The following is a 25,299-nucleotide window of genomic DNA, read 5'->3' as shown; positions in this document are numbered from 1 at the left end:
GACCCATCAAACTGTGAAAAATCTGAAATGCAGCTTACAGGATCTTAGGCAAGGTGATAGGGAGGAGAAAAGCAATGTTATAAAAGATGATTTTGATGCCATACAAAGACAAGGGTTAAATGTTTGAAAAATCCTTATTACAGAAAAGGGAATTAATGTACTGCATGGGACAGATGTAGATGTATCACACAGAAAATGAGAAACAAACCCGCAAATATTGGGTGGTTTAATGATTAAGTAAATCTTACACTTTCTAATTATAAATGACAACAAAGCACTGTGTTCACTGGTATCCATCTTCCTTCTGAAATAAGAAGCTTTCTGAGTTGGTGCCAAAAATGCCTTGCAATGAAGTTTAAAATATGTAGGGAGGCAAAAATGTAATAAAAATGCAAAAGCTAATAATATTATGGCGACTGGCATTGTTTACAATGTAGAGCACCTGCTGTTTTCAAAAAAAAAAAAAAAAGAGAGAAAGAGAAAGAAAAAGTGAAATCATCAAACTGTTCTTAAATGGAAAATCTGGGCTCTCTGCCAATTACACAATGTGTTTCAGGTGCACTGTAAATAGGAACAATAAAAGGTGCAGGGGAAAGAATCTGAAATGTTAAATCTCAGATACACGAGAATATTATTTGATGATGTTACTTTGAAAGGAAATCTTGGGTACCTTCCAAATTTCTTCAATATGGAAATAGGTTTAAATTTTTGCCTCTGTAAAAAAGTTGTAAAAATCTAATTATCCCTTTAAAAATTTTGATTAAATTAACCCCAAAAAGGAGAAGAGCCAAAAAATCCAGGAAACCCACCAGGGACTTCCCTTTTACCAGCATATTCTGCATGGGAGATGCTTGGAGACTATGGTGAAATAAAACAACACCAAATTCTATGATATAATAATAAAAAGCTAAACCCACCCCCAGGGTTATAAATTTGGATTCCAGGAGGCCGGTGATGAGATCCTGCTCACTGAAGTCAAAGTAGGAGTTTGATATTCATTTTGGAGGGAAGCTCATACTGTCCCAGCATGTTGTTCTGTGTCCCAGGGAACAAAATGGTGACTTGACCAAGTCACAACAAATGACCAAGTCCATTTTAAGCACTGGAGTTAGAGCAGGGAAAATTGGCATCGGCTGGTTAAAGACCAGATTTCTGTGCATTTGCCTTGTGGCTGTAGGACTTCAGCTGCAGACAAGAGTTTTCTTCTAAGTACAGGGACAAGAGTTAGGATGAAAATTGGACCCTTATCCATACAATCAAAAGGACAATGGAAAATTATTTAAGTATGTGCTTTCTTTCTTTCGGAAAAGTACTTTGGTTATGTGTTTTATTTCAATAGAAAGTGAGACAGTGGATGAGACCCCTTAAGCATTGTCAGAAGCCGGTCATCTGGGGACTCTTTCTGCCTATGTCTATACAAATAAATAGGGTGAATGGGGGCCCATCCTCTGACCTCGAGCCCTGCACAGCTCAGTTCAGCTCACACAACTTGTGGCTCGCTCTTTTCTCCCCTAAGACAAGGTGGGCTCATCCCCACTGTCTTTGGGGAACAGCTGCTGACCTCTGCACCTGAGCAGTGCTGCTTCACAAGGGCCAAACTCTGGAGACGGTGGTAAGGGTTAAACAGTATGGATCTCATGGAGCAGTGCTTAAACATGTCCTAAGCCTGTTTAGTTTACTAGTATAGATGTAGCCTTGGAGACCAGAGACCAGATGCTGTGCATCTGCTGCACTCCCTGTAAGATCAGCCCTGATTATTTCCACACCCCATATCTACAGGGAAGGCCTGTAATAAAGCAGTAATCACTTTCCTCCCATCCTCACCTGAACCATGAGCCAGATCTTCATTTCAGTAACCCTTGGATAAATCAATAATCCTTCTATGTGACTGAAATCAGAGGTACGATCTTTGTATTACTGTTTCTTTTGGGTCTGATCCTGACAGTTTTCTCTGTTGTTAGCAGGAACAGGGTCATATCTGTTATCAATGGCAGTTTGCTTTTCATTTGATGCTGGCAATTATCAAGCTATCTGAACAATGTTTGCAAGGGGCCATTTCTTTTAATAGAAGGAGAAACTGGGGACACCCTTGGTGCTATCATTTTACCAGGATATAGAATATCAGCCTAATTCCATGTGACATCCCTTCCCCATAATTGTTTCTATTTTTACTTCTGTACCCAAACTGACAGTAGTCCATAGTGAAGAAGCAAGAAAATAGGTATCACACTTTTCTTTCACTTTTATAATGTATTTTTGGAGCTCATATATACCATGGCAATGTAAAATGGACAAAGTTAAAGCGATACCAGAAAACAGCTGCAGGGCTGAAGCTAGAGCAGGGTTACATAGGACTTTGGCTGCTATTGCCACTGTACTGATATTCTGGTTTTCTGGTACAGATCTGAGTGCCAGAAACAGACACTGCAGGTCTGTCACGATGGTGGAAGAGGAAGGAATAACATCTGAAAGGAATCCAAGGAAATAAGAAAGTTAGAATGGGGTGTGGGCAGGATAAAAGGCACTACTGGATCAGCCCTGCATACTAGAGTTCAGGATATTTTTTTCCTCTGAATCAAGGAAGGTCATTATCTAGGCTGCACACTGGTGAATCCAGTATAGGCTGAATACATGGTCCTTGGCAGCCAGCTCTACATGGCTTTGCTTGAGCATGGGGGTTGGACCAGGTGACCTCCAGAGGTCCCTTCCAAAGTCAATCATCCTGTGATTCTGTAATTCTGTGAATCTGAAACAGCACCTGTTCAATAGGATTTGAAAAATCTTTAAGTATTTTAAACCACTAAAAAATAGGACCAAAAGAAGCTGTTTAAAGCATATATCTCTGATGGATGGGCCTGAAGTTTCTTTCCTCTTTGAACCCTCTGGTTAGATGGGAGTGGTTTTACTCCTCTTTGTGTAACTCCAGCATCTTCAATGACATTCAAATAGTGTGAAAATGCAGCTGAAACTCACCAGTGATGATGACTCCACTAAATTCAGCAGCCAAACTCTCTGTGACTTCACTGGGACTCAAATTTTTATTCTTGGTTGAACGAATGATTTTTCATTCAATGTTAGTTCTTGCATTTAGCAAAGACAGGAGCAAGTATGCAGGAAGCCCTCCCTGAGATCACTCCTCAACTGATGTGCTGTAGAACGGCTTTGAAAATAAAACTCTTACAGCAAACTGCAATTTATTGGAGATTAATCCAGCAGCACAGACAAAGAGTATACAGATTGATAGAGATGCATAACTCTTCCTATACTTTCTTTTAAGAGTCATGTAGTTTTCTACAATCCAAATCTAATTCCCTATTAAGTTTTCCAGAATGGTTTGAGTAAAACTAGCCACAAGAAACATGACAAATTTGTATCTTAAACAGTTTGTTTGAAGACACATATAACCAAAGATCAGACTTTTTATAGGTACCATAAGCATCCAAAGCTGTGGCATAGTTAAAACAAAAAAAAATTTGTTTTTTTGTTACTTGGGCTTAAATAGAAACCAACTTTGTAAGCAGCCTAGTTTAATCATCTTAGGTTCTTTCTAATGGCACCATCCGCCTTAGTTATTATATCCAAACTCTTCTTCCTGAGATAGGGAATAAGAAAATGGGACAGTCGGTCTGAGCCCCAGCTGGTGAAATTTTTGTCCTAGTGATTTCACGTTTCAGATCTGGCTAGCTTAGAAGAAGTAAAACACAATAGTATCAAGCAAAGAAAAGATAGCTCAAGAAATAGTGGTCCATACTGGCTAGCAAAGAAAGGCATGCTGAAAAAATCCAGAGGCAAGCTGTAGATCATCCATACTGGATGACCACTGAGGCCTGAAATACTGATATTACTATTCCAGGCTATCTAAATAGAGCCAGGAATACTGTAAGTTTGTTAAAATCTGTCTTTTTTTTTAAACTGGACCCAGAGATATGTCTAAATTCCATGGTTAATTTCTTAAGATTTGGATTTTTTTTTTTTTTTTCAGTCAAAGTATCTTGTTGCTATAAAGAAAAAAGGGAGTTAGGAAAAATTCAAAGTGCATTTTGCCTGTGCTTCTCATGCTTCAGGTCTATTTTTTCCTTCAGTGATTTAGCCAAAAGAAAGTGGTTTAACCAGTTCAGTGTTCCTGAAACCCAACTGGAGCTTGTTGCCCTCCAGAAAAGCACAGGAGATACCTGGAAAGTCCCCTGAGGACTTAAACTCCCTGCTTGTCCTTGAACAATCAGGCTATCAAGTTATATTCCTCTGAGTAACTGATCATCTGGCCTGAAAGCTGTGCAAAGACCACTTGATGGCTTAGGTCTACGTCCATGACAAGAAGACAGTCTGACTTCCTGCTGCTCCAAGCTGCTGCAAGAGGCGTGTGAGAGCTGCGTATTTCCCCACTTTAGCTATTTATTCTCTTCTTATACACAAAGAGTGTCTTCCACAAGAAAAAATAAGCAACAGAGACCCAACAGTTTAAGTTCACAGTACAAAATGCAACTAAGCCAAGGGAACCTTGTAAAATAAAGCACAGCAACACTGAGACCATGTCTTCCCAGATACTGCAGCAAGCTGTAACAACTTAACTTCAGGTTCAAAACAGATAAGACCAAGGATAATGGTAAGAGAACTACTGGAAGATTCTGGTGATGGTGTCTCTCTGTAACCACTGAATGATTCACTGTCATCCTTCATCATCCTTCATCAGAAATGTTCAAGAAAGCCTGAATTTTTTGTTAAGCTTTTAAAACTCATGTGTTCTTCAAAAGAAGGTATATGTTAACATGTGTCCTTGAGACTAGCTCGAGGGGGCACTTACATTCTTGAAACAACTAAAGCAAAAACATTTTCAGGCTAATGTGGATGGTGTTACTGTTATTTAATCCACTGATTTACAGCATAATTCATAGATTTTAGGGTCAGTGGACCAACTCTGATCCAATCAGGCAACTGTTAAGCTATGGGGCCACCATGGTAACTGTTAAAACAGAATATGCATCAAACTGGCCAGTATTAATGGGGAAAGGCAGAAGCGGTCCTAAAAGAACCTGTGCCTCGTTTTTATCATTGCGTTGGACTGCTTGAATTCACATAGAACATAAAATTTCTCCAGACATTTCTTGCATCAAACCCACACCTTTCAAAGGAGCTATGTCATCTTCTCTAGAAAGCTATCCAGCCTTCTTTTCAAAATTTGTAGTAGAAAATTCAATTCATTTCTTGATGCCTTATTTCAAAGGCTATTTTTTTTTTAAACTGTATCTTCCTAGATCTTTGTTCCTTAAAGTAAACGCTCCTGTTCTTCAAGTAACCTCCTGCCCAAAAACATACTTACACACTCTGATCAAATTACCCCTTACCCTTCACTTTGGGAAGCTACCCAGGTTGAGCTTCTCTGGAATGACGACGTCCCTCCCACAGATCCTAATTACCTTGTGGCTCTTTCTTTTTTTTTTTAAACACAATTTGACAAAAGAAATAGTACTGCAAAGATAGTCTTTATGATGCCGTACCTGCTAGGTATCCCATAGTATTTACGTCCAGAGATTTTTTTTGCTTTTTGCACTCGGAGCACAGGCTCAGCCAGTTATCCACAGTGACTACCCCCTTCCTTTCGTAGATCTGCTCTTATTCTTTTACGCTACTGATCTTTTAGGTATAGGAAAGACAACCTCTTTTCCCCCAGATCACTGATACATGATACGTTTGTGCTATCAATTTGAGTGTCCAGGGTCAGAGAGCAAGCCATTGCAAGTGGAAGGCCTTTAACTCTGCAGTCTGCTTCTTACCCCAGACTGACAGATCTTGAGCTTAACCTTCAAGGCCTTTGTGCTCTTCTTGAGCTTTTGCCTGAGGGCTGCTGTGGGCAGCCATTGTACTTTAGTATATATGTGAATCTATTAACGTGGTTACACCCGTGTTGTACAGATTCTGTCGCCATCTCGACACAACTCAACCCCAACCCCTTCGAGGAGCTGGCTGGGTTGCTGCACTGGAGCTCCCTGCCTGGCCAGACCTCCAGGATGCCCATGCATCCACCCATGGGCAAAGGTGACAAATGCCTCCTGCAAATGGGGGATAGTCACAGCAGAAGAGAAAAAAATCTCATCACACATGTTGGTGCATTACATTTTATGGCATAGCTTGTCACATTTTACTGCTTATATATGAACATCCTCGCCACATCACATCAACAAAACAAGATATATTTACTTCCCCGTATTCTACATAAATAACCCTCTGGCTAAAATATGCACTCACCCCTTAAAATACACTGCAAAATACATCTGATTTCCTTTGGAAGTGCTTCTTTGAAATTCTGATTTTTGACACAGCTTGTTTCACTGATGTAAACATGTTAATAGTGAGAATGTCAAAAAGTTTATTGATTTTAATTCCTGAGATGGAGAAAATACATAAAAGTTCTGTTTTGTGCTCTAGGTAAATAAATCAGAATTGTGTTTCTACTTTGCAGCCAGTGAACCATGCTTTATGTTAAACTCTTCCTACAAATATAGGAACTTGAACAAACCTTAGTAATGGAGAGAATACACAAATTACCTCCAGCTTTTTAGAGGCACAGCAGAGGCTTCAAACTGGAAGATACATGACTAATGCATCCAGAAAACCCTGTTTCAAAAAAATGATCCCAAGCTTTGTGCTAACTAGTGTAACACTAAATAATATTCTTCGAAGCATAACAGGGTAAGACACTGCTTGTTCATGTTACTCCTGAAGGAAAACAAACCTATTTCATGCTTACATTCTAAACTGGAGGCACACACATACGGGCACATGTGCGTGCACACACACAAATGCGTGCTCACATATATGCATACATATATGTGTGTGTATATATATATATTTAGACAGATGTTTTTGCAAAAAAACCGAAAGAAAATACTGGATATATGGCCCTTACCTTCCTCCCACTATGAATGGTCTTTTCGTTAGTCCACTGAATAACCATTTGTCATGGGCTTTACTGTACCATGAAGTTATGATTAATATTATGGCTCATGTACAGCGGGTTGAAAGACCACATTCATTTTCAAAGTCACGTTGCATTGATTAGAATTCACTGCAGGTTATTCAAATAACGATCCTCTCTTTTCCCAGGAGAATCTCCGTCTGATTTTTCTTTATCCTCATTAAAGATCCCAGGTGCAGACAAAGCTTTACATACTTCTAATTTGCATTATCCTTGGGAAGGAGGTAATTCACATGCCTTCAGTATATAGCACTTGTTTTTGTAGTTTGCTCTTTCCTATCTGTCTATTTAAATAAATCAAGAAATTTAGCCTTTATAAACCCTCTGACAATAGAAAATGCCAAATTTTATTATGCTTAGTAATGAGCACATGTATTCTGAAATATCAGTTATAATTTAGATTAAGCGAAACAATTTTTTTCTTTGCTCCTCAGCACGTTTTACTTAAAATACAATCTCTGCTCACTCTCTCAGTGATGGTGGAAGGTGAATTTTTAAAGCAAAGATATAGATTTCATATCAGCCTTTGACTGATGTAAGAATATCCCTCAGCAAACAGTCTGTGAGAAATCATTGTCAGGATTTAATAGCCTTTTTCTTTTTCCTTTTCTCTGGTTGTATATAGAACAGTGAAAGTACATAGCATCTGTAATTGCCTGGTGGAACTTAACAGTCCCATTAACCCCCAAAATGCAGCACTTGCATGGATTTCACATCTGGTTTCTGAGGCATAAGTTGTGTGGGCCTATGTTTTGCAACAAAATAATCTGTCTTGGACTATTTTTATCGTGAGCCTTTGTGTAATGAGTTTAGCCTGAAGCAGACTGACAGCATTGTTGACATTTCATTGAGTTTCCATCCTCAAGAGAGAGGAAATTTTAGCTAATTAAATAATGTTATAGTGTCTTAGAAACTACAAAGGCAATGGGAAACCACACAGCAGTCATACTGTATTTGTTAAGATCACTTGTGTATTCCTGAGGTTTTATTATGCAGAAGTCATTCTTCTAACAGTCTTTAAAGCAAGTCATACATTAGATAAGCTTTTCATAACTCAACCTTGATAATAATATTTGTAAACTGGTTTATGTATATATGAAATAAAGCCAAATGGGGAAAAAAGCTACTGGAGAAGTACTGAAACAATTATTACTTTTCATCATTTTATCACAAATGGCCAGGAAGGGTTGCCTATGTGTGCTGGGGGCAGAGAGACAGCAAAGACCTTTTCTCTGTTCCTTTGTGGCTACCCAGGGAGCAAAGCTCCTCCTCCACACCAAGGGGACAAGGGAAAAGGCAAGGAAAAGATGGGGCCAGGCTTATTGAAAGATTGGTAGTGAGACACAGGTCCCTTTGGGGTGGGGGCAGGGGGAGTAATTCTGGGGAAGGATGGGGGGCAGCGGAGCCAGCGGGTTTCTCCCACCCCTGCACCGTGCGCCCCAGCACTCATCCCAGCAGCAGGCAGGAGATGCTGCCCCATCCCCTTCCGACACCACAAGCGGTTTCTGTGGGTGATCAGCTGCTGACCAGAGAGCAGCCGCCTCAACTTAAACCAAAACGAAGGGCAAATAGTATTCATCGTGAAAGCTTTGAGGGCCAAGCCAAGGTGCCTTCCCCAACTTTCCACCAACTCCTCCTCCCCTGGACTCCAACTGTCCCCCAAAATTGGTGTCAGCCCTGGTGTCCTCAGGGCTTGTGGCAGTGGCAGGTCTGGCGCAGCACCAGCACCCCAGGCACAGCAGGAAGCACAGGCTTTCACCGTGGGTCTGGGTGAATGGGTAACCCGCTGCTGGAAAACACCCTCACCCCACCCAGAGCTTCCAACTGTCAGAGGAAGAAGAAAATAAGCGTAAAACTGCTGCCAAGCTCAGAGTTTAGGTCTGATTTACCTGGGCATGCTGGGACACTGCGGTGAGAAAACTGCAGAAAATTCGAACAGTTCAGCCTAATCAGGACAGCAGAACAAATCACTTCCCTCAGCTCCGTCCCAAGTGCATGGCACAGCAGGCAGGCAACTGGACACTGGTTCAGCTTGCCATTCCTACAGAAAATGAAATAAATTAATTCCACTCTTCTCCATGTGCAGGAAAGTGAGTCCTTCCTTTTAAACAGCTTTACTTCTGGGGTGTGGAGGCCCCCCACCTTCAACCTCTTGTCTTGCAGCGCACCAGCATCTGTGATTACCTTGTAGGGTGTTACGCTGATGGGTGCTCAAGAAGTGTGTTTGTATAATAACACTCTCAGACTGTCTGCCATATTGGGAAGAAAATAACGTATTTCTGTATTAGTTAATTTCTTTTTTAAGATGTCAGTGTTTCCCTGATAAGAAACCATTTATATATCTTGTTTCATGATTTAAAATGATTCGGAGTATTATGGACTAAAGTACTTTATAGGCAATACTGTTGCTGAAGAAACTGATGGTTTTCTTTGCGTTTTGCTTTCAGACACAGGGTGTTATTTGCTGGTAATTTAAACTAGTGGCCACTACAGTGTGTCCTTCTAAGTTCGCGGTTCATGATAAGGAGATTTTATATTTGCATAATACCTTTCATCCTGGAAGAGCAAAGCACTTAAAAAAATTAATTTAGCATTATAATCTCCCAGCAGTGGTGATTCACCCACCGTGCTGGCAGTGAAGAGCAACTCGGAAACTGTCCCTGTGAATCAGAGGCACCAACCAGTGCTAAAATACTCTGGGACCCAGAAGGGCTGCTAAGTCCCCTGATGGGGTGGGTGGGTGTGCGTGTCTGTGCAGGTGGGTGGGTGTGTGCTGAGCAGGGATCCCCACGTTCCCATCTCCCTCCAGATGGACCTTGGGTCTTTTCCTGCACATGGCAGTGAGCTGAGGTTTCAGCTGCACAGAGGCAGAGGAGAGCTCAGGAGCACACCGTAAGCCCCCCAAAATCTTTATTCTCCCATTAAGCCTCAGGGAGTCTGAAAGATTTTATTAGCCTTAATTACGCTCTGCCTGGGATCATGAGGTCGGTGGGCTCCACAAGCTTTTGTTTTTAAGAACCTAACTTGCTTGCCAGGCGAGCTTTCCCAAGCTCTCATTTTATTGTGGTTTCCAGCAGGGGATCTTGTTTCAAGGGATATGATCAAAGTAAGGACATTTCTTCTGGGACTTATTTTACATAGATTAGATCTCATTATGCAACTTGCTCTTTAGTCTATATTCTTTTTATAAGCTTCTGGCTATATGAATGAATTTTACATAGGAAAGTGTGAATTTATTATAATGAATACACTTTCTGAGTGAAAGGGAGGCAAAATACAGCACAGTGTAATACATTTAAGCTTCCTTATCAACAACAAATTTCAGCATTGCAGCAGTTTAATCTTATCTCAAAGAAGGTTGCTGCACACTAATTTCCATGCAAATTTTCAGCTGCCTTTTATTTCAGTTTTAAATTAAAAAAAAATATTTGCTGAAATTTTTCAAATTTTACATTTCCTTCCTACACATATTTTTTAAACCTTCTTTCAAAAGCATGAATGATTTTTTAAGGTTTTAAGATCTGCACTTGATTAAGTCATTACAACTTGACACCTTGAGAGTTCCACTGAGGTGGGAATTTGTGATAATGTCCAGCAGCTCCTTCTGAGTACAAAATGCTCTGGATTAGTCCTGTTTGACAATCTCTAATAAGACTGACAACTGAAGAAATTAAAAGTTAGCATATAACAGATCTTAGCATACACAGAAATTCCTTTCCAGTGTTGTTAAGCTTTAGGGACTAGCAGAAGTAGGAATTTGTTAAAAGCCTCATTCTCATAACGTACAAATAAGAACAGATTTTTCAATTTTATACTTCTGTATTGTGCATCTATCCACAGTCCAATTTAATCTGAAGTTCAGGTCAATGCATGAAAAACATATGCGTGCTCGTCCCATGTTTATGTAAATGATTTGATTTTATTTGCTGAATTTCTTCATGTGAGTTAGCAGGTATGTTTTTATTATCCCATAATTTCACCTGATTTAAAGCTCAAATTACCAAGTGGCCAAGAATTTAATTGTCAGATAGAAGAGTTGTGTGGATTTGGTTGTTGGTTGAGCTTTACAGCAACATACCTTCCCCTTTCAAGTCATTTATTTGACAAGGTTTTTCAATGCAGGTGATGACCTTAGAAATACTTTCAATCATTTCGACTCCTTCTCCATTATATAACATAAGTGAAAAGAAAAAAAAAAAAAATACTGGGGATTTTTTTTCCATGGACAAAATTTAGCTGAACTTTCTTCTGTCAAGCCACTAAAATTAGTCACTGAGATAGAAGAGGTGTAAGCAGTCTCAGGACCTGTCCTTATAATTGTGTGTGAAGTTTGCCACAGCTAAAAGACTTGTTTCATTTTAGGCTGAAATACTGAGGGCAATTTAGAGCAGAACACCTAGAGGGTTTGCACTCCCGTTGATGCTGTAGTCAAGAAGCTTCCTTCAGGGGCAATGGGATTCTCACAGGTATTCAGCGCCCACCTCCGTCTGGACCCACTGAATTCAGTGCATGTTATAGCACTTCTGAAAAACCGACACTTATTTTTGTAGGGACTACTGCCCTATAGCGAATATCCACACCTGAGATCTACTAATTGTATGCATTACGTATCCACTACTTCTTCCCCAAATCTGGTTAATCCTCATATGAAACCCATGCAAAATCTTGTGTACAAAGGGGTTAAATTCATACCAACATACTTAATTGCAATCTTATTGCAATAGCCCATAAGCAGCTATTATATGTTTTTCCCAGGTTATGATTCACAGTTTACACATCTTTAGTTTATCATAGCATAAGGCAGAGTCTCAGGAAAGGAATGTTTTTCAGTTAAATGGTTAATTAAGACTTGGAGATTTTTTTTTTCTGATCAATGCAAGTCAAATTCTCAGTGCAAGTGGTTGAATCATCTTCAGAACTCTGATCATAATTAAACCACAAGGAGGCTGTTATGATTAAACGTGGGAAGCTGAAAATATGTGAACCATAACAAAGGATCTGAATTCACTTCAAGCTTTGCATAAAATGCAGTTTCAGACTTTTTTTATCTTAGTGTAAAAAAAAGCTTTCATCCTGTACTTTCCTTTTTTTAGAATTTCTTCCAAATTCAGTTACGTTTCTCATAAGGAATAAGTAATAATCAATCTTGCACACATAACTGCTATCTGGCTTTTCTAATTTGTAGAAACTCCCTATGTCCTTTGTCCAAACAATAGTCTTCTTTTTATTTTTTATTAAAAATGCAGAATTCTAATGGATATTCTTAGCCTTCAACAGTTACACTTACTGTATTCGTAAGTAAATATTTCTCCAAATTACTTCCTCACAGCTGTATAATCCATACACAGTGTTGGTAGTCTACAATAAATTTCTAAAATCTATATTCTTTATTGTGTTCTAATTCTTTATTGCTATAATAATTTCTGTTTCTGTCTTTCTAATTAGACTATATAGCTTTTACAGAATAGCTTTTACACAGGATATTTGTTTTTCTGTTCATGTAATTTAATCTTGAATACTTGTAATCACAGCATATGCATATCTAAAAAGGACCAAATTCTGTTGTCGCACCTTGGAAAAATTCTCTTTTTAAAACAATGCGCAGGAAATACAAGATTATGTGAACAACTATCAGAAGCAATGTCTATTTTTAAACAAACAAAAAAAAAAGCAAAGAGGGTCAATACTAAATTCTTATGGTTAGATAGACCTTTCTAACTTTGGGAAATTCAGAGTTGGAGACTTGATTGAGATGAAGTTGCACCAAGTCTGAACCAGCACTACAGCGTCTCCAAAGCAGGAGTGAATTAACCTGTAGTGGATTTTAGTGTTCACATCTCTCTCTGTGAACAGCAACACCAAAGAAAGCAGGTTGGAAGACATCCCCTCTCTGTGCACAGCCAGAAGAGAAAAGATCCTCTTTGTTCCCTGTTTCCCATCCCAGCTGGAGGGGGGATGGATGTGCGTAATCTCTGCTGACTTGTGGTAACTGGTAAAGACCAGAACCAGGCATTTATGTGCTGGCCTAAGGTCCTCACCAGTAGCTTCCAGTTGGAGCGTTAGAAGCATAAGAAGTGGACAGGGAGAGGAATATCTTAGACAAGAGAAAATGCTGCAGAGAGACATCTGAAACCCCATCTACTGTTTTGAGTCAGGTGCTTCATTTCAGTCCTTTTTCACATACCTGAGTCAGGCTCACATTCATGGACCAGAATCCTCTCCAGGAAAATGGTGTCTCAGTCATTCTTTACAGGCAGACCACGGCTCAGGCTTTGCCTCTAGAAACAACTGCTGAAGGGGGACTGCAGAAGGGCACCCTGATGCTCAGTGCACCAGCTTGAGGAGCAGGTGACCTAGGTCTGAGATCCTCTTTTTGCTGTTCCTACCTCCTTTGCAGAATCTCCCTTTTTGTTGAAGCTAAACCGTTCAATAGAAAGGACTGAAATTTTCCCTGACTCAAAATAAGGACCAGAGAGGACAGGACACAACTGTGTAAGGGCATCTACTTGCATAAAGGCATGTGCTTCAGCAGCCTGGGAGATGGGAAACTTTGATGACTTGCTCATATACTTCCTAAGCTTCATCTGGAAACTAATTAAGTGTCTTACATCCTCCCTCAGAACTGGCTTTTGGTACTTTCATCAATTGTGACCAGACCATTCAATTGCAATTTGCTGTTGTACCTGTACTTCTCACTTAAGGAAAACAGCCACTAATATTAATGGGAGTTTTGCCTACATGATCCTACCTGTGACGGGATGGCAGTCTTCATGGCATGGAAGTCCCTGAAACAGTATCTCCTACCCACCATCTTCTTACAGCTGAGGGATGTGCGACTGCAGTGCAGCTGGCTTTCCTCAGTTCAGATTCAGAAATCGACTCTCTACAAGCCGAACTAGTAGGGTTTGTTCATTGTATTTTATAGCACAATGGACAACATAACAAGGGGAAATAATTGTATTGTTTTTCTGGTAAGTGGGAAAGAAAAGGAAATAGCATTCCAGAGAGTGATAAAATGAAAATGAATTCATTGCAGGAATACAGCGGCTAGGAGATTTTTTTTTTTCACATTTTAATGAATAAATGACATTTCCATCCACCAAAAATAAAAAGTGCATAAGTAGTATTTACCCACAGATCATAGCATAACGTGAAATTCGTTCTTTGTAAGAAACCTGACACAGTGATCCCATTTTGCAGGAAATCTTTAATTACGTTCCGGGCTGCTTACCTTTAGTAATGAGCGTCAGATCTTTTTCCAGTTAAGCCAGTTGCAAACCTTCTGTTTTTCTCTGCCATCAGAAAGAATAAGTCTCTAATCCATACCACAAACATGCATCCTCATTTAGCTGGGTCTAGATGTAAAACTGGTTACTGTCACACTGAGTGCTCATGGTCAAGGTTCAAGTAATGGCTAATGCTCTAAGTGAGGCTACACATAAGTGCATTTTAGTTCCGAATGCATTGTCCTAGTTGGTGAACACAAAACAGCTCCCTAGCCATTTAATTATCTGAGATTATAATGATCCTAACTTTGAATAGGATTTTCTGCCACACCTTCTGGTTTCTGAAAAGCAGTGCCCTGAAGCAAAACCAAATTTGTCCTCTTTGCTTTTTGTATATTTTTATATTTCTAATTTAATTCAATTTTTACAGGTTTATTAAAGTGTTTTACATCTTCTGTTTCTTCACAATGCTGTTTCATAGTTAGTTTCCCTTTTGGAAGCATTAAACATATGAAAATAGGGTGCACACACATGAGGGGATGCTTACTCATGCAAATAATCCAATTGAACTTGGTGAACTTCCTGAAGACAGCATTACTCATGCAAGTAAGTGATTACAGGACTGTGTCACACAATGAACAGTGTGGGCCTGATTATCTTCTCACCTACACTGATTTTACAGCATTACAGTTCCAACGACTCTAATGGAATTACTCTTGCTTTTCCCTGATGTAAGAAAATTAAGATTCACACACCCAGTTAAAAAACTTACCTTGAAAATAATAATGACCACGAGATGAATCATTTAGGTACAATTCAACAGAATTAGATCTGTAAGTGCATTTCTGCTAAGATCTTGCTATCGTCCAAACCCATAATGGAGGCTGACCAGGGTTGCAGAGGGCTTAGAGTTGACATCCAGTGCCCATTCTTAATTCTTCCTGATTTGGGACTTAAAGTCCCAAGGGAAAGGTGAGGCAAATGTTAATGCATTCACCTTCTGCATAACATAAGTATAAATGGGATTAATTTAAAAGATTTTCAGATGCTGTAAAATACATGTGTCCTGCAATCACAGGTGGCCAAGACCAAAGATCCTTGAGAGACTTATCAACCAAATCATGGAGAGAGACCTATCAACCAAATCATGGAAAATGTGTAGAAGTAGCACACAAACACCTCTTTAGACAGTAAAAGTATCCTAAAGAACAGCAGTTAAGTGTTACTACCCACCACAGAGCTCACTCGCATCAGTTTTCCTCCGTGAGCATCACCATGAAAGAATTTCTCCCCCTTCTTCCAGGCAGTATTGTGCACCAAAGCGAACGGGCATTTCCCAAAAACCATGCTGGGCTGATTCTGATTCTCCATTCACTTCTCAGAATTCTTCATTTTAATAACTTAAAAATTCAACTTCATGTACTTGCCAAATTAAAAACACCCTGACTCTCCAGCATGATTGCTTTGATGAATTGAGCCCTTCTAGTCCATTTAACATGAAATAACAGACTTGTGTTGATGGTGCTTTTGTTCTTGATGGTAGGAGAACTTGTTACTGAAAAATTAGCTATTCACCCTTAAGCAACCACTAACATTCCAGTTCCTGAATATAAAAATGAAGAAAGAGCAGATGGAAACAAACAAAAATTGTATTAATAATACATAAAAAAGTGATGCCTACAAATGATATTTTGTTAGGGAAAAAAATAGGAAAACTACAGTTTTCATTGGGTCTTAATGTATGTATCCCTCTCTAATGCTTCCATCTTCAAGCAGTTCTGTTTTATTGACACAACAACACAAATTGCAGAAGTAAATTGAATCACGGGCTCAGAATGTAAAAATCAATGAGAAATAATTTTGTAGCACTGAAGTGAACAGTGTAATGCTAGGTATTCATTTAATTAACCATGAGCCTTTCCACATAATGCACAATCATTGCCAGCTTTTCAGCTCACGGTTATTCCAGGAATAATGGGTTTGGGATTCATCTTTAGAAAACCTGCATTAATATTTGAAAGCATTTAAATCCATTAGTGGGTCATCTGAACACTGCAGGTCACTTTTACATTGCTAATTGAAACAATAGTAATGGGTTATAATCTACTATCTAATAATGCCTGGAGTGTTTTACCGCTTTTATATCTGCAGATTCCAGGAAATATGTAAATTTGTTGCTGAACTGTTATAAAATATGGAAATTTAAACTGCAAACATGAAACTATTTCTTTTTATAAATTAAAAAAAAAAAAAACCCCTCACACACAGCATTAATAAACTGAAGAGTTACACTATATTTTGATGTCAGGATAAATTCCTTTCTATAGACCTTCCAGTGTTCATCGCTTCTGCGCTGTAGGCTCAACATCTGGCATTCACATTTTCAACATTGCCATTAGGAGAAAGTGAATATCATTAAACCAGTGAGTAAACAATCATGTCATTGTTTCCATATGCAAGCTATACATTGACTCAGTCTGCTGTGTTCTGACAGCACTGTGTTTTGTGGGTTTTTTTTCCCCCTCCATGAATTGATGCAATCATTTTGTTTTTCATGGGATTTTCTGTAATATACCAACATTTCTCCTGCCTGTGGAAGTAACCATGCCATCTGGAAGTACGAATTTAGGGTAGGTTAGGTTTAGTTTTGTGCTTCTTTTTTTTTTTTTTTTTTTTTTTTTAAATTAAAAGGTACTGAAAGGTAAAGTTGCTTTACGAATCTTGCAGATAATTGAATAGAACACAAATTGATACTTAAATCCTCATTTTCGTTTTTAATTAAACAGGCATCTTGCACATTTACCTGCATCTTCATAGGCTTAATTACAGTCTGATTGGGCAAAAAGATCCAGAGAAGAGCATCTCATTACATCTAGGTAGGCTGCACTGGCAGGAATGTGTGGCATGTGTATAAGAGGAGGCATGTGTGTAAGTGAACATGTTTAAATAATTTACTTGGTTAATAAAATATGGATAGCATGTTTGAGGGAAAATTGTGGATCATTACATCACCTTTGCTCTCCCCAGCAGAAAAAAAAATCAGTCTGTAATCTGATTGATGGGAGAGAATAAAAAAATATATATTGTGGGTAACATTTTCACACAAACTCATTAAACTGGAAACAATTCTATATTCAGCAAGGTAAACAAACTTCTCGCTTCCTAGTGACATGTGTGTTGCCCTAACATGTGCCATTCTGTTTGGAAAATAATGGATTTTGTGGGTGAATAAACCCCACAGCTTTTACCACTGATCCCACAGTGGTGTGATATTTGGTCATCTAAGAACACAAAGCACCCAAACCTCCCTTCATGCTTTGTTTTACAAGGAGGAAGGGGGCTGCAGACAGGATCTTATTCCGTAGGTTCTGGTTTGAGGAGATGGTGTTGCTGCAAGAAAGGTCTAATAATTTAATTAGTATATTTTTTAAACAACAGCTATTGATCAGGGTTGTCAGCCGCTGTCAGAGGCAGAATCCCTCCTATTCAGTTGTCTTTCTTGACAGGCGAGGAGGAGGAGGAGAGCATAGAGTGTTTCTCCCCAGCTGACTGGTATGCCTCTCCCCACTAACTGCTCTGCGATGGAGTCTGCCAGGTAGGGCTAGCAGAGGCAGGAGGGTCTCAGGAGAGAGAAAACTTCCCCCAACACCAGCAACAAATAATGCATGAGCAGGCACGTCAGTGCTGTGGAGTAAGAGCCCTTCTGCGGTTTGGGAGGGCTGCTCTGCTACGACAATACGGCTACAGTGAGAGGGGGGCTAGTCCATCAGGATAAAAAGAATATTACCTCTGGTTTTCATTACTATGCAAGGAATGAATTAAAATAATCTCCACTGGTCCATGATAAAGATATTTAAAATGCAGTTGTTACTCAAATTTCAAAAATATGCAAACCAGGAGGGCTTTAATTAAGTAGCAGGAGATGCTCATGGGTAGTCAGTCTCAGCTCTAGCTAGCCGTATTCTAGAGTGGGGTTGAGAAGCACCCGCTCTGAGCCAAGAAGAAAGGTATCCACAGACACAGAGAGCTCTAGAAATTACCTAGAGCTACAGAAGATGCAAAATTCCCAAGATGTAACTTGTCACTCTCTAGTCTTTCTTCAGCATAAGACAACCCTTTGTTATCCCACCTGTGACTTTACGGGCCCACGGGGAATTAGGGAGCCTGTGCTGTCTCTCCACCTAGCTTGTATCTTCTCTAAGACCACCTTGGATTAGCCAGCCAAAACCCCAGAACCTGGAATATGGTAATTGTGAGTAACAATGCTTCGGCTATGAACAAATACGTTTCCCCTTAGTTTCCAATATATCATGTAAGACAAATTATGGATCATGCATATGGGCAAGAACTGAGTGCTAGTGGTGGTTGATCGAAGCCTTCCAGGTCATATGGAAAACTATCCCTGAGCACCAGCCCCATGTGCTAGGGAATAAGCTGCCAGTGAGTGGAGTGTTTTCAGCCTATTCTCAAATTTGTGCTTGGTTGAGGTTTTATTTAACATCAGAAACCCTAAACAGATGACTGTTCTGGATAATATGGTTTGTGCTGTTGGCAAGCATGCAAAAGAGCACTTATTAAACAAACAGTTTTTATTGTTTTTAAAAGCTTTAAGAAGGCCTTTTTCCCTTCTTTTCTTGGAAAGGAGTAAGATCTGTGATTTCATGGCATGGACATATTGCTGTACTTTAACAAGGGCTTTTTCTCTTAAAAATAAGTATTCTCCACTGACTGGATAACAAGAACCTTTCACCCCACCTTACGTATCACAGGTTCAAATGCAGATGCAGCCATGTATCTCCACGTCTGGCCACCTGACCTTGAGAAGAAGAAGGGATTTTTCTTCCAGGCAGGTGTCTGCATCAAAAGGACAGTCACTGTTGGCAATCTCAGCAGAGGGACAACAAGCAAAATGTGGAGACAAATCTCATCTTTGCACCCTAGAATACTTTTCCATACGCTGCAATGGAAGTTATTCAGATAAACAGTGCATTCAAACACTGTGGTCCTTTCTCCGGCAAAGTTCCCCTCTGAACTAAGTTTTGCTTGAGTGATGACAGTGTTTGTCGCATAATAAGGTCTTTAATTTGCTGCAATGTCAATAAGGCACCTTGTCAAGGATATTACACTTAATTAAACAATAAATAAACCAGACCCACCCTGTTCCAATCAGATAAAATTTGCCTGGCTGCCCAGGTTTGGAGGCTGACAGGATTCAGGGACTGTTTAGGTGACTCTGAAGTGATGCAGGGAGTCAAGGCTTGCCAGGCTGTAACCCCAAGAGGGTGCCGCTCTGGGCGAGATGTGTGCCCTGCCTTCAGAGACAGGGAGAAAGGGATAGCTGAGGCTAAACAGAACTGCACAAGCAGCACACAGAGGCTCAAGGGGAGCGTGTCCCTGTTGAGATATTTTCCCTTGGTAAAATTAGCAAATTCAGCTTCAGCTGTGCAATATGTTGGCCAAAATCTCAAGAAACCCTGGAACCAATTTATTCCATCTGGAAATTAGTTTCAGCTTTTATTGCTTTCGATTTTTGTTCCAGAGCAGATTCAGTTTCCAAAGGGAGGTCTCTGGTCCTTTGTCCTCCAGGATTTTTCTGTATTTCCAAAGTGTATTAATTAAAAACTTTTGACAAATCAAAAGAAGAAGAAGGAGGAAGAAGAAAAAGGAACAGCTTGTTTTTCTTCTTGCCATTAATTTTCTATACAATAAGTTGTTTCCAGGGAAGCTCTTTTGCAGGTACATCTCAAATATCAGCATTTGACATCAGATCCTGATGCAAAGCTACATAACTTCTTCTACTAAGCAGATATTTTCACCTGTTCTTTATATCAGTCATTTAGCAGGGCTGCAGCTGAGCCTTTTATTTAACCCCTTGTCATTAACAAGCAAAAGGGAAAAGGGGCAGGAATGGAGAGGTACCCAGTGTCTGTTAAAAACAATCTGTGTGTATTCATTGCCAAAGCAGTTAAGTATTCCTAAATCATATCTGAACATCTGCTTCTGTTTTAGTGCTTTGATTGAAATTATTTTAAATGTGCTTCTACCTGAAAATGATTTCTTTTAAAAGGTGAAGGCTGGTGGTGATTTTCTCGCTAAGAATGACAACACTTCATCAGCAGAGCAGCCCTGGCTCTCAGGAAATCCACCATCTGCTTACTTCTCCACTTTTTAAGGAACAGAAAATCTGAAAACCAAACAGTAACAAGAAGGAAAAAAAAAAAAACCCGCAAGTGAACAATCCTAATGGCTTTCACATGCAATGTGTTTCTCTACACAGTTCACCAATTTTCACAGCAACTCATTCTTCTAAACTGGTAACCCTGGGTAATCTGCTAAAAGTTTTCCACCCAGAGATGCAGCCTGTTTCTGATGAATGTTGACAAATGAAGTACAAAAATTATGAATGAACTCTGCCATCCTGGGCAAACTTGCTCATAACTCAGGAGTAGTTTTTAATAAAGATTTTGAGTGCAAGATGAAGGGAAAATGGACACAGCCCCCAAATCTACATTAATTCACGAGCATAAGATTGAAAGACGTCTCTAAGACTATGAAATCCAATCCCTTTTACTACAGGCAATGATACAATCAGTTGTGTAAGCGGTGTAAATGTATCAATGTCTATCTGAAAGCAAGCTAAGATTTCACTCTTACTACTCCTTATTCCAGATCCTCACTCCTTTATCTACTTCTAACCTCTAATCTACTTCTAATTTCCAAATATATTTATTCATGGGCACTCTATTCAGCTTTCAACAGCATCCTCCAGCTGAAACCGCTTTTTCTGTGTCCTGTCTTCTTCTCCCACCTCCAAGAATGCAGAAAGCAGTCCTGTTCCCCTGAGCTTTTTGCCTGCTAGGTTATAAGAAAGTGGAAGAAACTTGTTTCCGCTCATACAATGGGCTTTCTGTTTCCACTCGTCTTACTATTGCCCTTTCTCTGCACCTTTCCACTTTGAATTCAAGTCCCCTGAATGCAGGCGATCAGACGGACACATGGATCTTGCTGATGCCTCGTATGGAGGCACTTGCTGTTTCCATATCTCTCTTGAACCAATCAGGTCTGCGAAGTTCTTCATATCTGCCCTGGCCAAGGCCAGTGATGTCGGTGGGATGACTCACATCATAGCCTTGTACATTTAAGTGAGTATAGGCCATTCCTGGGGGCTGGAGTAGACCTTTCAATGATCTCAATGAATCTGCATGTATAAACTTGTGTGCTCACCCCAAACCCAAGTGATTCCAGAACAGCTGGGCTGCCGTCTCTGTTTTGTCCTCTGCAGGAGCAGAACCTATCTCTCTTGTGCTCCTCTTCACATTGGTTGGGGCTATCCCACTGAGAAGCAGGTTGTACATCTTTCACCTGCAAAAGTCTGCTACTTCACACTTGCTCTGATACAGAGAAAATTAATCCTAAATGCTTGCAAAAATCCTCTGCAACTAAAGATGTGTCTGAAACCTCTGAATAAGAGGTAGATGTCAACACACATCTCCTCTATAAACAATTCCTGCTAGTTCCCCAGTCAAACCAAATTCGATAAAATATGTTAAAAATAAGGACATGAAATAGAGGAAAGAAAGAAAAGCAAGCTGCTATTCAGCTGAAATCCTCTAATCTCTAATAAACTGGGTATTATAGCAAAATTAAAAAGGAAACATATGATGGCAATATTAAGACCAAAGGCCATTAGTAAAAAGAGTCACTGCCAAAGCTCACTTTCAGTGATATCTCTGCGCTAATGGACATAACATTCATTAGCACACCCAGGCTCATTCTGGCTCCTGTTAGCGGTACACTGTTTGCTTTATGCCTCTGCAAGTTGTCTTTCCTTTCCTGTTTTCTCCATCACTAAACTGAAAGCTATTTGACGGTTTCTGGCATCTCTATTAAATTGTGGGAAACATGGAAATGATTAACTTTTGAACCACGAAACTGAAAACACTCTCGCACGTTCTGAAGCTGAAACAGGTCGTGCACAAGACAGCTTCTTCTGATAGGGCTCAGAGAGGCGGCAGGAGGGTGCGGGGAGAGGGGAGAGAGGGAGTCCGGCCCCACTGGCTGAGATTTGGGGTTTGTTGTTGTCATTAGAGATCAAAAGGCTGTGATCACCTTTCTGACTGCTCCTTCCCTAGTAAACAACCTCGAAGTGAGTTCATTAAATATTAAAAAGCCCTGATATCTATTAATGTTATCAGACACATGAAATATGCCTGATGGATTTATTCTGCTGTAAAGGAACCATATCCCAGTGTCCCTCCTGGGACCATGCTCCAGCTGTTTAAACTATAATTCCATCACTAGGAGGAATGGTTGAGGCTGACCTCCACGAAATGTACTCATTGTTGCTCAGCCTGTGAATTGTAAATGAAACCTTTTGTAATAATGTTAAAATATGCATGCAGAGGAATTAAAGCATTGGAAGTCAGCAGCAGAGCCTCGCAGTGGGGTCGCTGTCAGCACAGAGCAGCTGGTGGCTGCACTGCAACAGAAATGATACCTAGAGGTTGTTTACGGGGCTGGCTGTGTGCATGACTGGACTTGACGGATCTATCGCTGCATCTCCGTGAATCTCAATCTGGTTTTGATTGTCTTCTGCTTCAGCGTCAGTTGTTTTGAGCGCCTTGCTTTTTTGGAAGAGCAAAGTTTCTGGTTACCTTGTCCCCTATTCAGTGCCAGGGCTCTTTATTGCCCAACGTGGGATCGTTGAAACATTATACCGCATTTTAAGCCTTACCTTTCCACATATTGATTTTGCGTCTGCTTTCTAGTTATTTATGACACGAACACTATATACATGGCCATGGAAGAAGGAGCGTATGCATAAATTCCAGCTAGTAAAAACAGTGGAGTCTGGGACAGCCTTTCAGTCTGGAGTCTGAGGGAGGAAAAACTAGCCACTGCCAGGATGAACCTTGCAAGTTTATGAAGAGGTTAAATAATACCTTTGATGAAGAGCAGTAAACTGGACCTATGATCAGGAGGTCCCTATGTTCTATTTTCCTGTGTTTGGGGAGACACATATCAAAGTACACAGTGAGACTCTTGTACTATCGCTGCCATTCTGCTTCCCTGACGCTGCTTTTTTTCACACTTAACATGCTGCGAAAGTCCTCAAATGCCTGAAGTGTTTTAAAAGCTTTACAAAAATTAAATGCTCCAAAAAAATTACACAATAAGGTTTAATACAGAAAGATAAGTGGCAGCCTCTCTGCTGGGTTTGCTGTTAGTTAGCTGATGACACGTCTTCAGCGTTAGCAGGTAATAGAATTGTATGTCCCAAAAGCGCGAAAAAGGCTCCACCTTGATATTGCCTAGGCAAGGGTTTCACCAACTTAGCACTTTTGTTGTCATGTTCTTCAAAATCCTCAGGTCACCTCAGACATCCCAGTGAAATAACTGGGTCTGCAGTTTTTGAGCAAAGGTTTTTTACACTCAAGGCTAAAGACTAACTATTGGAGCAAGGTTTTGAAAGATTAGCACTGATCTTTTTCTTTTGGAGATCTAAATTTAAATTATGAAAATGAATTTTCCAGTCTTGTTTGAGTCACAATATTCCAGAGAAAAAAAGTCATTAGAGTATATGGCTTAATATGATATTTCCACCAAGATAAAATGGAGACATCACTGGCCCAGGTCAGTTACTGTTGAAGAATTATGAGAAGTAGTTTGGGATAACACCAGCTCACATGACACCTGATTTCTGTTTTAACTCTACACCTGTCCGTACACTATAGGAAGAAAAAGAAAAGAAAAAAAAAAAAAAAAAGAAAAAAGAAAAAGACTCCACTGTCTGAATAGATTTTACTGCAGTAAATGTAGGAAATTATTAATTTAGACCCACTGCTGCTTTCTTTAAATGAATTGAAACTTTCATTGACTCCAGCTAACCCAGTCCTTTGACAGAAATAGAGGAGGGTTTAGTTATATTATTCATATAAGAAAAATCAGAGAATTTTGTCAGCTCCTAATCAGGTGCTGACCAAAAAACACATAGAAGGAAAAATGAACCGAGCAGCTTATCTTTAAAGCACTGACTTTGTTCTCCATAGAGATAATACCACTGTACAATCTTCCAATTGCAGTTTTAAGATTGGTTTCAAAAGACCATGCGTTAAAGGTGCTGAGAAGACACGCACAGATTATTCATAGCAATGTAGAGGGGCTGATTCAGATAGTGAATTTTAGGCTCTCTTTTGCTTTCGGTTACACCGGCTCAGCCCTAAAGCTCTTTTGCTGAAGAGAGTGCCTGTGCCCATCGCGCAGCTTCCAGCATCCACCCCACTGCCTGTGAGCAATGCCATGAACAGCCTATGGATGTGTGGACAGCATACCATGCCATAGCATGGACAACCCTAAGACCACCCCAGGACATGGTATACTACTACCTTCTTAGTCTGTTGCTGACCAGCCAGAAAGGAAGGGAGCTGGAACCCAGAAGGATTCTCTCTTCATCTTTGCAGGCTTTAGACTAAAAGAAACAATATGGGGAAAAAATGGATTTTTTTCTGGGATTTTCTTTAAGCAAAACATTTGAAAAGGGAAGCTTGAAAAAAAGAGAAAGAAATTCTTGATAGTTATTAGCCCCCTCTTTAGCTTTACCCTTTCCCAGATGTTGTTTCCCTAGGGAATTCTAGCAGACAGACCACGGATCATCACAGCTGGCATCTTAACAGTACTGTGCAGTTAATAATGATTCACAACCACTGCACCCAATCTTGCTGGCGTTTGCCTCCGTTAGGACAGAGCACAAATGTGCTTGCAATTAGAAAGGAAGGAAGAATGTAACAGAAATGCTGTTTCTTTTTAAACAACTAAGTGTAATTTTTCATGTAGACTTGGGACTGTGCCCGCAAGTAATTTGCTTTTGTCAAATGGAACATGAAAACCACGCACCCAATCCTGCAAATGATTACTCATGAGTGCAGTCTTTGCTAGGACAAGCACTGGCACTGAAGTCAACAGCAGTCTAGTGTGGGTAAGGATTACTGGTATGAGGAAAGGCTTTCAGGATTGGCCCCAAGAGAGGTATGTGAATGCTCCTTCATGGGACATAAGCTTCAGGGAACTCAAAATAGGTTAATTCCATGCCTGATTCGTTCC

The sequence above is a fragment of the Pelecanus crispus genome, chromosome 2, assembly GCF_030463565.1.
Source record: "Pelecanus crispus isolate bPelCri1 chromosome 2, bPelCri1.pri, whole genome shotgun sequence".
In the NCBI taxonomy this organism is placed as follows: Eukaryota; Metazoa; Chordata; class Aves; order Pelecaniformes; family Pelecanidae; genus Pelecanus; species Pelecanus crispus.
This window is presented reverse-complemented; position numbering follows the sequence as displayed.